Source organism: Schistocerca americana, chromosome X, assembly GCF_021461395.2.
Source record: "Schistocerca americana isolate TAMUIC-IGC-003095 chromosome X, iqSchAmer2.1, whole genome shotgun sequence".
NCBI classification, from domain to species: domain Eukaryota; kingdom Metazoa; phylum Arthropoda; class Insecta; order Orthoptera; family Acrididae; genus Schistocerca; species Schistocerca americana.
In genome coordinates, this window is record NC_060130.1 from 587,904,177 (window position 1) to 587,913,519 (window position 9,343).

Genomic DNA, 9,343 nt, shown 5'->3' on the forward strand with positions numbered 1-9,343 from the left:
ATATTGCAATTATTAGTTGTAATAAATATGAGATTAAATTTTTACTGTTGAACACTTACAATAACTGTTAGACTGCATAGTTTGGCAGCAGCAAGAACTGGCACAATGTCTGTAATTTGTCGATGCTAAGCTGAGCTTTGGCTCCCTAATTGTTACCAGTGCATGTCAGTACCATTTGTGTAGACTCTCTTATACTTACGACTGTTGACAATTTCAGTGCTCTAACAGCTATACCACCATAGAGGCAAGGTGGAGTCATGTTGTGTCTGTCAACTGAAAAATAAATACCTTAAAAAGTGTGTGTGAACATGAAAAACTCTATGATATTCTTTCATATAGCCTCGTAATTTACACCACAGTTGCTGATTATCAGTGCACATGCATGCCTAAAGATGTATGATTGTGTAGCAGATGGATAGCATTCCCCTTCTTCATCCCTTCTCAATGTGGTAATGGAGTTCTCCTTCCTGCTACCTCTGCACCTCACACTCTGCAGAGGTCGAGGCGTAACTCAGGTTCGACAACTTATATAGACTTCTATCGACATCTACAAAGTGGAATTATGGCGTCTGAGATTATTAAAACTTGAAGCAAAAGAAATATGGGTTAAGCAATATAGTGATTACCAAAATCACGAACGTATTTAAAACTTTAGACTTTAGAGCGTCTCACAGGTTCAATCATAGTAATGTAATGACAATGTACCTAATGCTAGGTTGGCCTAATTGCCAATAATGTAAGACCACTCAGGGTTGTGTCCTAGGGTCACTGAACAATCACTGAGCTTGTGTTTGTTTACATGAGGGTTAAAAGATGAATGGAGTGTGTGAAAGTTTTAAAACGTTTCGTCAAACTGATAACAAAAAGGTAGTGGCAGTACTTAGTGTGACTGAGACTCTGTTGATTGTCCAGTTCGACTGAAGTGATATATCATGGTAAGTTTCTTTATTATTATTTCGTATGAATGAAGTGTTAAACCAGCAGAAAAATGCTCCTGTCAAAGCACAAAAAAGGCGGAAATGTTCCTCTTTAAAAGGACTAGGGCAGAAAGGTGAGGAACCAGTTGCCTCAATCCTCATTCCACTTTCCTCACCAAAAATTTTAGCATGGGAACATGTCCACACTCTTGTATCACAGAACATTCTAAATCCTTTTACCCAGTCTCTCTTTGTAGTGAAGCTGTCATACTCAGCATCTCCCTCTTAGTGACACTGTCTATATGTTTCTCTCTCCCTCTGCTTCCTTTGCAACATTGATTTACAGTATATTCAACTGACACAGTCTCCTTTCTAACTTATACTCTCTTCTTTTGTCTTTCTCTCCTACTGCCACTGTCTCCACCATACCTTGACAGCTCAATTATTGTGGTGGGTCCTACTGATTTTTCCCCAGTAACCATGTGTTTAAAATTTCAGTCTAATATGTGCCCTCGTCCGTACTAACATGCTAAAGTTCACCATTCTGGGAGGGTCCAGATCCACACTCATCTGTATTTTTTCATTTCGACTGTCTTATCTCTCTCTGCCTCCTACTGCTGTTGTCTTCATCCATCTCTCTTTCTCTTCCACTGCCATTTTCGCTCTCCAACCATCATTGTCTCTTCTCTCTTTCTTTCCCACGGTTCTGTCTCCCCTTTCTTCCATCATCATTGTCTCTCTGCTACTCTCTTTTAGCACAAAGAAGTATGAATACGTCCACATGTCAAAATTTTTGATGAGGAAGGCAGACTGAAGACTGAGGCAGCATGTTAACCATTCTTCTGGCAGAGTCTTTTAAAGAGGAACATATTCGCCATTTTTGAGTTCCGATCGAAGATTTCCCTCTTTTCCCTGCTACAGCAGGATGTGCTCCTTATGCACGGTCCAGTCACATTACTGTGACCACCTCCTATGTTCCACGTCAATGTACAATAAACTCTCATAGATGGCAAGTGAAAGCACTAGCAGTGAAGGGTACGTAAAGTGCATTGGGGGCACGTGGAACACAATGCAGTCGTTGTTTTAATGTGGAAATGGAGCAATTTATCGTTTCCCAAAGGGCATGACTATGGGCTTTCAGGCCAAGGGTGAAAGCATTCCAAAATTGCAAAGTTTGTAAACTATTCACATGCCACCACAATTAAAGTATACTGTGCATGGCAAAATGGCGCCATCCAAAACCATTGGCGAAGCAACTGTGGTGCACTACGGGCCATAGATGACAGGGGTGAATGACAGTTGCAGAGATGTGTACCGGCAAATAAAAATCCAACTGTTGAGCAACTGTCCACCTAGATGAACCCATGGGACTACCAAGAGAGTCTCCTCAATGACCATTCAGTGAACGTTATTTTGTGTGGGCCTGGTTCATGCACCCATGCTGACTGTTGTTCATTGATGACAAAGAATGGAATTTACATGCCAATACCGCAATTGAGTGTCCGCTGAGTGGCGACAGATGGCTTTTGCAGACGAATCACGTTTTGTTCTCCATCAGACAGATGGCTGTTGAAGTGTACAGCGTGAAGTGTCTGAAAGCAAACACGCTGCAACAGCTAAATAAATGTAAATGTCGTGTGACTAGGGCCTCCCGTCAGGTAGACCGTTCGCCGGGTGCAAGTCTTTCGATTTGACGCCACTTCGGCAACTTGCGCATCGATGGGGATGAAATGATGATGATTAGAACAACACAACAGCCAGTTCCTGAGCGTAGAAAATCGATCACCGGGCCCTTAGGATTGACATTCTGTTGCGCTGACCACTCAGCTACCGGGGGCGGATGCTGGAACAGCTATGGCCTGGGGAATGTGTTCGTGGCTTTCCCCGGCTTATCTCGTCATTCTAGAAGTCACAATGGATCAACACAAGTATGTATCCATCTTTGGTTTTGTAAACCATAGTCGCCAGTTTTGCAAAGGCCTTGTCGCTACTGCTGTGGAGGCCATTTGCAATGGCTGTTATGGTCAGACGAGTTTGTGAGTTTATGAAACAGCTTCTTTTGCTGTACACCACTAAGACAATTTCTCCCTGCTTTAGGTTTTCCGTGATTTCCCTAAATCGCTCCAGGCAAATGCCGGAATGGTTCCTTTCAAAGGGCATGGCTGACTTCCTTCCCTGTCCTTCCCTAATCCGATGAGACCGATGACCTCCCTGTCTGGTCTCCTCTCCCAAACAATCCAACCCAACCCACTCCCTGCCACTATTACACAGCAATGCCCCAGTGTCAGGTAAATGGATAGGAGAACAAAGGTTCTACAACACTTCAACAAAGTAGTAACAATGTCACACAAATGAGTTAAAAAGGTTTACTTATCTTTGTTACTAGTTGGAATATGAAGTCTGCAACACTGCGCACCTCTGGCACTGGCACCAACTCGCATCTTTACGCCTGTGGTGCTTTTGCCCTGGCTGTGTCTTGTTCAGACGACACAGCATTTGGGGACCCTGACTATCCCAACATGCAGTTTGTTTTTCCTCAACACAACGGCATCTACCAGCAGGACAACGCTACTTGTCACACAGCACACAGTGTGCATGTTTTGAAGAGCAACAGAATGAGTTTACCATACTCTCCTGGCCACCAAACTTCCTGGATTTAAAACCAACCGAGAATCTGTTGGGCCACCTCATACAGGATGTTCCCACCATGGACCCTCAACTGAGAAACCCATCCACAGCACTTTAATCTGCATAGCTCCACATTCCTGTAGGTACCTTCCTGAACCTTCCTGACTCTTTTCCAGCATGTCTCGCTGCTGTCTGCACTGCAAAGGGGGTTATTCAGGGTTTTGATAGGTGGTCACATAATGTGACTAGACAGTGTATAAACTGAATTCTATAGGTCAGTAAAGTTTTGACAGTTTAGTTATATACTTGGACAAATTTATATACTTTTACACATATAAACAACAAATAAGTATGTGCAACATAAGGTCAACACAAAATCCTTTGCTTTAAATTTTTCTGTCTACTTTGCTCATCAGTCCCAGTTTACCATAATCGCCAGACTTGTGATTCATATCTTAAAAAAGTAAACATGTTATAGGGGAACGTTTTACTGAATTTCCAGTTTTACATAATTTTTGGTAGTCATTTTAAATTCTTTTCAGGCATGTTAAAACTCTTTTCAGACCATTTTTTGTCACTGAAATACCACTTTTGCATATTTGTATTGGCATGAAGTGTCCAGTGCACAGAGACGGTGTGTCATAAAGTTTTACTAGCGAAAAAATGCTGAATAAAAACTTAGTTTGGTGACCTCATGCCCGTTACAATGGCTTTAGAACCATTTCCAAATGTTCACCATGTCAGTTAAAACTACTTTTATGCCCCAGACCAGGTATTGTAATCATGTTTTAAGTGTATAAGTGCAGTATCTCTGAACCTCTGGATCTCACCAACGGATAATGATATCGAAAAAAATTTCTAAGTTCCCCACAAACATCACCTTAAGACCATATGGTAAAAAATTCGACGATCTTTCTTGATGTAATATCACAGAAACGACCATCACCACAACTGGTACTTTTTGTACTAAAAATCATGGTTTTTCAGGGTTTTCTCACGAACCACCCACAAACAACTGATTTTTTTGTAAGCTGCCTGAGGGTCACACTAGACCAGACCTAACACAAAACAACCAACTGATTTGCTCAATGTGCATGGGCTGGAGGAAGTGTGTAATGTTGAAATTATGAGTCTGCCCATCCTTCTGATACGTATACAAATAGTCGCTAGGCCAAACGCTATCCAAGACATTTCATCGCTCATCTACATGATCAATGGGACATAAGATATGACCACATGAAAAATCGCATTTTTGCACGTGTCTTTGGGGAACATATTGGTACAGTGCACTATCGTGCAGGGACCAATAACAGTATAAATTTGATCATGCTGACATTACATTGCAGTAATTTTAACGTCTCTATCATCCATGGGGTTGTGAATTATTGCGGCCGGAACGGATCCTCTCCGTCGTTTCTAGGTCCCCAGTAAACATACAATACAATACAATTCCCTCCTTCCGCTCCCTCTGTCCATCACTTTTGCCCCCTCTTCTGTTGAACTCATCCTCCTCCACACTCTCTCTGCCCATCTCCTCCTGACATCTCTGGCCATCCACTCCTCCATCCTCTCTGTTCATCACATCCTTCCCCTGTCCCCTTCTCTGACCACCTCATCCTACTCCTCTTTAAAAATCAATCTCCTCCAACCCCTCTCAAACACTGCTTCCCTTTCATGCTCCTCGACTCTTATAACTGCCATCTGGTTTCTGTAAAAGTTATAAATAGACTTTCGCTTTCTGTATTTCACACCTGCTACCCCATAATTTCAGTGAAATTATTCCAGTGAACACTGTCAAAAGTTTTCTCTAAGTCTATAAATGCTATAAAAGTAGGTTTGCCTTTCCTTAACCTGACTTCTAAGATAAGTTGCAGGGTCAGATAACATTAAGATATCTGACAACTGGAGACACTCTTGTTATCACTGTATTATGCTTACTCTATCCCTAAAATTTATGTTTTCAAGTACATCTAAGACAGAAAAGTTGTGTAGCAAATACTGTAGTGAATGGGAACAGTATGTGTTGAATCTTTTTGTAGAGATGGCTGTAGGCTGCCCCTGGTGGAAAGCCTGAGATAAACGTATGTGGCCATAAAGTTAGGTAATATAATAGCTGCAAGGGAAGCTGTGTGGATTAGAAGCTTTGTGGAGTAGGTAGACCTTCAATAGTGTAAGAGGTGCTTGGGCTGGAGTAGTATTATGAAAGTCTCCTTTTGGAAATCAGTAATTTCAGATGTCAAAACATGAATTGACATTACAAAGTTAATTAACTCCTCAAGTTCATTAACATTTCTGTAATCACATAGTAAGTGAAGAAGGGCCTTAATAGATCGCTTGCACTTAATCATTTAATGTTATATTATCAGTTTGTAGTTTAGGTACTGGTGAAGATACTGGCGTAGTGAAAGAGTAGATAGACATGATGGTAAAGATGGTACTTATTTCCAATGCCGGCTGTGGTAAGTCGGTGGCTAACTACCACAATGAACAGTAGTATTGAGCAAAGTCCCTTATGGTACTTCTCTCAGCACCAGTAAAACACATTTCTGGAGGGAGTAGTAATTACTGGGAACCTCTGAGGAATTCAGACCGAGTTTTAACAGTATGATGAGTGTTCTGAGCTTATTCAAAACAGTGACAGAAATAAGATCAAAAAAATATGTACATCAATAATGAGTCGAAGAGGTAGTGAACTTTTGTTTGGTGAAACATCATAATTTCCAATATAAATATCCAGAATGATCAGTAGTTCACATTTTTAACTCATGATTCTACAGTGTAGGTAAGTTATTTATATGCTTTGCATTTGTGTGTTTCTGACGATGTTTAAGTTTCTCACATACTTGTAGCCTATTGGCTGTTTGATTAGGTTACATTTCTCATTCGTACAGTGCTTTCAGAACATGTAGGTGAGCCAAAGATTGGTGTAGAATGCTTAACAACATTGAAATGGGTCAGTCAGAGCCGCTTCATAAAACTCCGATTTCTAACTAATCTTGCATAGTAGTTGTGCCGCATTAATGCCAGAAACTACTCTGTCAAGTTAACACCAATTTATTTATTTATTTTGCTTATATAAGTTCTCTTCGTTATGCATATTTCCTATAACCATGAATGAATAAGAGGATGTGTCCAAGCAGATTTCAAATGTTTCCACAGGTGGTCAGTTAGCAAACATAGCGGTTAACCCTTTCCAACTTCACCTTGTGGGGAGATAATAGCAGAGAGCAAAAGCAGTGGACATGTCAAAAGACAAATGCTAAGTCTGGATGCTGTTCAGGTTTATTTGGTCAGATGTATCAGGATCTCTTTCCTCTACCTGTTCAAAAGAGAAACTGTTTCAGCCAAGCGCCATGTTTATTACTCTTGCAGCGAATTGGTGAGTTAACAGATATGATCCCTTGAGATGTCTTGTTTGATTGTGAATCATGATAAGTGAATGTGATATTGTAGTTTGCAGTGTTAATTAATACATTCTGTAGCAGCTTTGTTATGTTAGATATGCGTTTCATGATCCCTTTTCCGATGTTGATTATTTAATTTCGTGAGCTGAGAGTACGCAGATGGAAGTGTGCTTTGTTTGGCTCTGAGTTACCACCATGTGTGTCCTGAGTCTGATGCACCATGTACTATGAGCTCCCCCTTTGCTAATTTGATCACTTATTCACTCATGCATAGTGTGAGGAACAATAGGTTAAATTATGTACTATTTTGATTGGAATACTTTTGTGTTTCATGTGATCACCCTCGTCTGTTAGGGCGCCACGTGTTTGTGATTGGATAATTTTCAGTTGACACGACCATGCATCTTGTAGATCATGAAATTCTGCCTCTAATGAATAGCTTCATAGACAAAGAATTATTATTCATTGACTATTTCTTGATTAATAAAAAATGTTTATGGCCATTCATCTTTGAGACAATACCACTCACTGCCCTTTCTGTTCATTCCTCGCTTGCATCAGTGGGAGTAGACTATAGCATGGACCATTGCTCGCTCTTGCACAGTTAAAAATTCATGTGAATTTAAATGAGTCTTGTCACATGTTCTGCAACTTAGATGTCTTGAACACAACGCTGATGCCACTCACAACGATCAAGAGACCCCCTAATTAATAAAGAATTACGAATTGGAGTCATGAGTTAGATTGTACACCTCTGTTTGCACCTTCAAAACATTTTATAAATATGTTTTAAAGTGATATCAGTGGAAGTTCTATGTCTGACATGAATAAATCATCAGCATTCATGAAAAAAATAATCTTACATCTCTGTAATGATTTTGTACTCTGCATTCCATTTCCTATCCATCCACATACACGTATCCCCAAAAGAATAATGCTAATGGAATATTAGCATACCTTTTAGAGGAAGTAATAAACCAATTAAAAAATATATAATGAGCTAAAGCCTAGTGTAGTTGTTCTGTAGTCACCTACCACTATATGCTTGTACAGATTCCCATTATCTGCTGTGTGAAATCAAAATTTATTTGTTTAATGGCCCACATTCACGTACATTAATCATTATGAAAGACAGGCATTATAGGCAGTGAATGTGACATAGATGCAAGTGCATGTTATTTAGCAGTGCGTGTCCAGATTTAAATTTTACACCCATTTTTTCAGCCATTCCTACTCAGAATCTCCTTTTTAGTATCTACTGAAAGATCAGTATTAATTGTAAAATGTATGATCCTGGAACGGCCACAATCTGAAAGATTATTACTACTGACCCGTTTCTATTCTAAGCATGGCCACCATTTTAAAGGTTCCTATTAACTAGTAATTTAGGAAATTACAGGCTTGGTAGCGCTGAACAAGGCCGCACGTACAGAGACAGAGCTCTCGTGAAAGTTAAGTAATTTAAGTTGTAATTAATTGTAGTTGAACACTTTTAACTGATTAAATACGTTCTTTAGTGTACTCTTCAAGCTCACCATTAAAGGTTTTTCTTTTATGTGCGTAGTGTTCTAGTAATCGCGAAAAGTTCGTTTGTTTACTAACTGCTGCTTAGGCCTAATTTTTCGAGTGTGCATATTTAGCGTTATACCGCAATTGGAATTGTATTTGCTGTAGTTTAACTGATTAAATACGTTCATTATGGTGCCTTTCAAGGTCACCATTAAAGGTTTTTCTTTTATTTGCGTATTGTTCCAGTAATCGCGAAAAGTTCGTTTTGTTTACAATTCGCGGCTTTGCCTTACTTTCCGAGTGTGCATACTTTGCGTTATACCGCAATCTTAAGTACATTTGGTATAGATTAACTAATTAAATACGTTCATTAGTGTGCTCATCAAGCCTGCCATTAAAGGTTTTTCTTTTATTTACGTATTCTTCCACTTATCGCAGAAAGTTCGCTTTCGTTTCATTCGGCTGTTTAGTTTAATTTTTGATCGTGCGTATTTAGCGTTGTACCACAAATTTAAGTGCATTTGGTAATAGGGAGGAGGAGGAGATTAGTGTTTAACGTCCCATCGACAACGAGGTCATTAGAGACGGAGCACAAGCTCGAGTTAGGGAAGGATGGGGAAGGAAATCGGCCGTGCCCTTTCAAAGGAACCATCCCGGCATTTGCCTGAAGTGATATAGGGAAATCACGGAAAACTTAAATCAAGATGGCCGGACGCGGGATTGAACCGTCGTCCTTCCGAATGCGAGTCCAGTGTGCTAACCACTGCGCCACCTCGCTCGATTTGGTAATAGTTTACTCACATATTAGTTTCCAAAACATATTTAGTATCCTTTTGCATCTGTATTTAATATATTATCGTTATCACTTAGTAAATCTATAAACTA